The sequence below is a fragment of the Mandrillus leucophaeus genome, unplaced genomic scaffold (genome assembly GCF_000951045.1).
Source record: "Mandrillus leucophaeus isolate KB7577 unplaced genomic scaffold, Mleu.le_1.0 Scaffold53, whole genome shotgun sequence".
NCBI classification, from domain to species: domain Eukaryota; kingdom Metazoa; phylum Chordata; class Mammalia; order Primates; family Cercopithecidae; genus Mandrillus; species Mandrillus leucophaeus.
In genome coordinates this window covers 343,869-350,630 of record NW_012105697.1, presented here as the reverse complement: position 1 = coordinate 350,630, position 6,762 = coordinate 343,869, and positions in this window count along the sequence as shown.

Sequence of the window (6,762 nt, the reverse complement as noted above, 5' to 3'; positions counted from 1 at the left end):
ATGAATAACACAAACATATGTGCACATAATGCTGAAGGTTCTCCCCAAAAGCCAATTCATATGATTAAAAAATTAGTAAGATTAGCAAGAAAAAAAGCCCTGTGAAATCCACACTGAAAAAAAAACCAGCATATTCACAAAAATAGTATCAACTCATGCTTTTTCTCTCATCTGGCCCAGAACTTCCCAACGTATGAAAACAACACACATACAATTTTTGATCTTTTCTGTGTCATTTTTGTAAATATGTGTCTTCCATATCATAGCTATCATCTGGTAATATTTGTGTGTGTGTGTATGTACGTACATTTTTACATTTTAAATATAGCACAAAAGGATAGTTTGTTTTGTGTTTTTTATTGTAAAAGATACCACTATGCTCCTAATGACCTGCCTAGCTCTTATTTATTTACCAACAGACAGACTGCAGTAAATCGCTTGCATATTCCTCAATGTGTTTGTCCCTTTGGGCTGATATGATGGATGTGTTCACCAGGCATTTTGTTTTTTGGAGCAATGTTGGCCGGAGCATTCTTGCCTGTGTGTCCTGGGTTTTACGAGTGAGTTTCCCTGAGTACACACCCCAGGGTGGGACTACACACATGGGGACTGTCAAGGTAAAAATAAACTGACAAGAACACATTTTTTCCAGAGCAATGACCTCAAAACTGCCAGCAACAGTTGTCAGATTCTGGTGCTTTTTCCACTTCTCAGAAAATACCTGATTACAGATGACAGAGGATGAACTTGATGTTAACATTTACTTAAGTATATTCTACAATAGAAAAATATGTTGAATAAATGCTGTGATATAAATATCTGTACCTGTAAGCAAATGTATCACCTATGAGAAATAATTTTTACAAATCAGTGATGCTGTTTATTAAACATTGTGCTATGTTTCATAAAATGTGTTATAATTGATTGACTTGGAAGTGAGATTTGCAAAGTTCAAGACCTCAGTAGCAGACAGTTACCCTCCGAGCAAACACACGGGACAAATACCCACTTGAAAATATGAAGCATGTATTGGTTAAAAATGAGAAGAACTTTTTAATTTAACGTTGCTAAATGTACTTCATGGTGTTTATGGGTTTCTTGCCAGGAAGACAGTTCAGCAGTGTTTACACATTGGAAGGAGGCCAACGACTTTGTGAAGTAAACTGTTTTAATCCAGTGTAATTTTTACACAGTACAAATTAAAGTTCTAAGAAGTAAGCGTACACTGGACTGTGGGAACAAGACACAGCACAATTAACAGCAGAAGGGCCACGGCCTTTGAAGAGGGAAAATTTGAACACTGATAACTTTAAAAGTTTGGCTCTTGGCCAGGCCCGGTGGCTCACGCCTGTAATCCCAGCACTTTGGGAGGTCGAGATGGGCAGATCACGAGGTCAGGAGATCGAGACCATCCTGGCTAACACGGTGAAACTCCGTCTCTACTAAAATACAAAAAAATTAGCCAGGCGTGGTGGCGGGCGCCTGTAGTCTCAGCTACTCGGGAGGCTGAGGCAGGAGAATGGCGTGAACCCGGGAGGCGGAGCTTGCAGTGAGCCAAGACCATGCCACTGCACTCCAGCCTGGGCCACAGAGCGAGACTCCGTCTCAAAAAAACAAAAAAACAAAACAAAACAAAAGTTTGGCTCTTAAAGGTGAGGGTTAAATGTACATAAATTTCCAAACGTTCCGTGAAATTGGAAATTTTTAATTTTATGTTAAAGAATGTGATTCTGTGCTTTTTAAAGTAGTGTTGAGAACTATAAATAATTACAGCAGTCAATTTGGGATTTTGACGTGGGGCATAGTTTGATTACTGGATTCAATGCCTAAATTCACAACTCTTCACTAAAACAAACTCAACTAAATATTGAATGCATGTGATGCATTACATGTTAATTCGTGTATCTTTAAACAATTTCCCTTCATGAATTATTTCCAGGAGGACCCACATCATCTGTAGATTTTAGGTATATCAAGCAAATTTTCCAGAAGTGTTACTGAAACAATAAATAAAAACAGTTGATTAATTAGGTAAAGAAACAAGGCTCTTGCAGGCAAGAGCCAGTGGTGTGTTTCATGTCCCATTCATTATGATTTAGAAGATTCTATTCACTTGAGGTATATTTAAAGAGATTTTGTAGCCTAATCTGCTGACAGGCTTATGGATTCCTCTGGAAAAACACATAAAAGAGTAAATTCAGAAGGTCAGAAATAAGCCACACCTAAATTTTTCAAGTATGGATCGTGGACAAACAAACTAGACTGTATCTACTCCTTTGCATTCTCTTTTTCAAAAATTCCAATTTTTAAAAATATTGGGCGTTCTTGATCTGTCTTCATGTGCTGTACCCTGGCTGATTATTTTTTAAATATGTGTATATTTCCATCCTTTTTTTATAATTTCTGCAAGCATGCCTCTCTCTGTTTCCAGCCACAGTTACTTTACCTTTTCTATATTTTAATGTGCTTCCACTTACTTAATACCTTTCTTGTAAATTCACGAATTTCTTTTCATTTTTACCTACTTTTAACATCATTAAAATGAGGAAAATAACTCTTCTAGCCTATATAACATTTTTAAGTTTTTGGTGTTTTATGAATTTTATTTTATTTTGTTTTGTTTTGTTTTGTTTTGTTTTGTTTTTAAGATGAAGTTTCACTCTCGTTGCCCAGGCTGGAGTGCAGTGGCATGATCTCAGCTCACTGCAACCTCTGCCTCCCAAGTTCAAGCAATTCTCCTGCCTCAGCCTCCCTAATAGCTGGGATTACAGATGCCCACCACCACACCCGGCATTTTTTGTTTTGTTTTGTTTTGTTTTGTTTTTTTGTATTTTTAGTAGAGATAGGGTGTCGCCATGTTGGGCAGGCTGGTCTCGAACTCCTGACCTCAGGTGATCCACTTGCCTCGGCCTCTCAATTGCATTTTATTTTTAAAATAAACTCGAGGTGCCTCAAATTTCTCTTTGACTATCTCATATTTGTATCACTTTCACTTTCTGAATAATTCCCCTTCTTATACACAAAAATTTTATTAGGGTATACTTACGCTTTACTTTTTCTTTACATAGCCATGACAGTTTAAATTCTGATCAATCCTCATTGTTAAGAGGAATGAGCTCCTTCCTCAATACTAACATGAATTAGGCAGCACCTTGAATTCTGGTCATCTCTTATCTTCAGTTGGTGGAGGGAAGTCAACACATCCCAATAAACCTCCAATTTCTTCTGCAGTTTTGCCATTTTGGAGGAAGGCAAAATCTGCACACAAAATAGCCTCTTCCATCAGAGGCTCTGTGAGCTATCATCACCACGCTGTACATTAGATCTCTAGAACATTTTCATCCTGCATAACCAAACTTTGTAGCCTTTGGCCAATGTGTCCTCATTTCCCACGCTCAAAACCCGCCTGACTAGAGTGTAAAAAGACTGTATTGCATACATGAAATTTGCTAGGAGGGTGTGTCTTACATGTTGTCACCACGTTAAAAAAAAATGAAGACAAAAATGATAACCCTGTGAGGGGAAAGATGCTTTTTTGTTAGTTCGACTGTGGTAATTATTTCACATACATCAAAACGTCATATTCCAACCACCAAATATGTATGATTTGTATATGTCAATAAAGCTTGAAAGTATTTGTTACAATCATTGTCATTCTCCCCTTTTCTTAAAATAATAAAGACATTTAATGTCTCATTTCACAAAAAGTTTTGAGGCAGGCAGTGCCAGTGCTGTCCCAGCAACCCAGTGACACTGGGGTTCTGGGTTGTGGGGTTCGGAGATGGTATCCCTGGGATTCCCTAGGCCATCATCATATCTTTTTATAATCAATGATATTTTGTTTTATTTTAAGTTCCAGGGTACATGGCCAGGACATGCAGGTTTGTGACACAGCTAAACATATGCCATGGTGGTTTGCTGCACCTACAAACCCATCGCCACATGGCCTGTGGCCCCTTTGCCTTGGACAATTTCTCCCATTTGGAATGGGAGCACTTGCCCAGTGTCTGTACTTCTATTGTATCTTGGAAGTAGCTGACATGTTTATAATTTCAGAGGCTCATATGGGGAAGAGACTTGCCTTGTCTCAGAGGAGACTTTGGACTTGGACTTGTGAGTTCATGCTGAAATGAGCTAAGACTTCGGGGAACTGTTGGGAAGGCATGATTGGTTTTGAAATGTGAGAAGGACATGAGATTTGGGAGGGGCAAAGGGCAAAATGATACGATTTGGCTATGTCCCCTCCCAAATCTCATCTCAAATTTTTCCCATGTATTTGAGGAGGGCCCGATAAGAGATGATTGGATCATGGGGGCAGATTTCTCCCTTGTTGTTCTCATGATCGTGAATTCTCACAAGAGCTGGTGGTTTGAAAGTGTGACATGTCTCCCCTGGTTCTCTCTTTGTCCTGCAACAATGAGAAGAAGGTCTCCACTTCCCCTTCAACTTCTGCCATGACAGTAAGTTTCCTGAGGCCTCCCAGGCATCATTCCTGTTAAGTCTGTGAAACTGTGAGTCAATTAAACTTCTCTTCTTCATAAATTACCCAGTCTCAGTCTCAGTCTCAGGTAGTTCTTTATGGCAGTGTAAAAATGAACTAATACACCATGTTTATTGTTTTGTTTTGTTTTTGTTTTTTTGCCTTTTTTCATAGAATTGGTTCGCTAGCGCACTCTGGATACCCCCAAGTAGAAGTTGACATTGAAATTTATGGTATTTCTGTACCATTTGACCCAGCCATCCCATTACTGGGTATATACCCAAAGGATTATAAATCATGCTGCTATAAAGACACATGCACATGTATGTTTATTGCAGCACTATTCACTATAGGAAAGACTTGGAATCAACCCAAATGTCCATCAGTGACAGACTGGATTAAGAAAATGCAGCCATAAAAAAGGATGAGTTCGTGTCCTTTGTAGGGACATGGATGCAGCTGGAAACCATCATTCTCAGCAAACTACCACAAGAATGGAAAACCAAATACTGCATGTTCTCACTCACAGGTGGGAATTGAACAATGAGAATACTTGGACACAGGGTGGGGAACATCACACACCGGGTCCTATTATGGGGAGGAGGGAGGGGGGAGGGATAGCATTAGGAGATATACTTAATGTAAATGACGAGTTAATGGGTGCAGCACACCAACATGGCACATGTATACATATGTAACAAACCTGCACGTTGTGCACATGTACCCTAGAACTTAAAGTATAATAATAATAATTTTTTAAAAAGAAATTTATGGTATTTCTGAAGAAACTGTGCCAAGTGTCAGCTGATGGAGAGAGAAGAGTTGGAGGATTCCCAAGAGGGTTTTAGCAAATTATTGTGGACTACTTAGTTCCAAACTTATTTTCACTCACTTACTCCATCATGTGAACCATATTCTGCGTCTTGAGCTGACGAGACAGAGCTCAGTAGCACAGATGAGGGAATATCTTAATGAAAAGTTAGTAAAAATGAGGCCCCGTGCGGTGGCTCATGCCTGGAATCCCAGCACTTTGGGAGGCCGAGGCCGGCAGATCACGAGATCAGGAGATTGAGACCATCCTGGCTAACAGGGTGAAACCCCGTCTCTACTAAAAATACAAAAAAATTAGCCAGGCATGGTGGCGCAAACCTGTAATCCTAGCTACTTTGGAGGCTGAGGCAGGAGAATCGCTTGAACCCGGGAGGCAGAGGTTGCAGCGAGCCGAGATCACGCCGCTGCAGTCCTGCCTGGGGGACAGAGCGAGACTCCATCTAAAAATAATAATAATAATAATAAAAGTGCATTACAAGAAGACCAGGGAATGGAGTTTATATCTGTGTGGGTCCACACCTGCCATGAGTGACGTACCTTCATTTTATAAGGTAAGCAAATCGGAGAGGGAAGTCAAGGAAAGTCAGTAACAGTGGGAAGGGAAGACATCAGAATTGAATTGAGGAAGAGTTTTTGAACTAGAGATCTGAAACCTGAGGCCATTTCTTTCACTCCATATTCTCAGCAGACAGTTCACCCAGCATACGATGACAATTTCTGGAAATTTCCTTCCAAAGCCTCTAGGATTAGGAGATTGGATTCCAAGCCTCTATTGTTCTAAATGGTGAATGGTTTTCTCTTGTGTTCCTCTTCTTCTCGCGTTTGGGTTTTTTTTTTTCTGACTGTGCAAGACTCCAGTAGCAGGACTCCAACGACCACCAGTACCAAGATGGCCACGCCCAGCCTGATAAGATTCCCTACTGTGTAATCCTGGGGGTGTGAGCCTAGGAATAGTGGACAAAGATGTCACCAAAGGTGTGAAGGCTAAACTCATCCTAAAGTCCCTGGATGTCCACTCCGGTCACCCACATGCCCCTGAGTGGTCATAGCCTCCCAGCCTCATCCACAACTGAGGACATCTCTGTATTGAGCAGCCTTGCATTCTGACGGGTTCTGTAATGATCTCAGGACATGAGCTGCCGCTGAGAACCACAGAAAGAGGGGGAATGTGAGGAAACATAGGGGTGATCATGCTATTCTCTGATACCCAATATGTCTCTAAAATCAGCTAATTACTTGAGAGAAGCATGCCCAATATCGCACCATTCGTAAAATTTAGACGCAGAGAAGAGAATTTGGAGCTACAGGTTTTCTGAATAGCAGGAAAATACAAGGGAACAGACTGTAGTTGCCAGTTACCCTTCCTTTGCTTCGCCCCAGACATTACTTCCTCATCTCTGGCTCATAATTACGCATTTCCATCCCATTTTGTTAATCTATTAACCTGATGG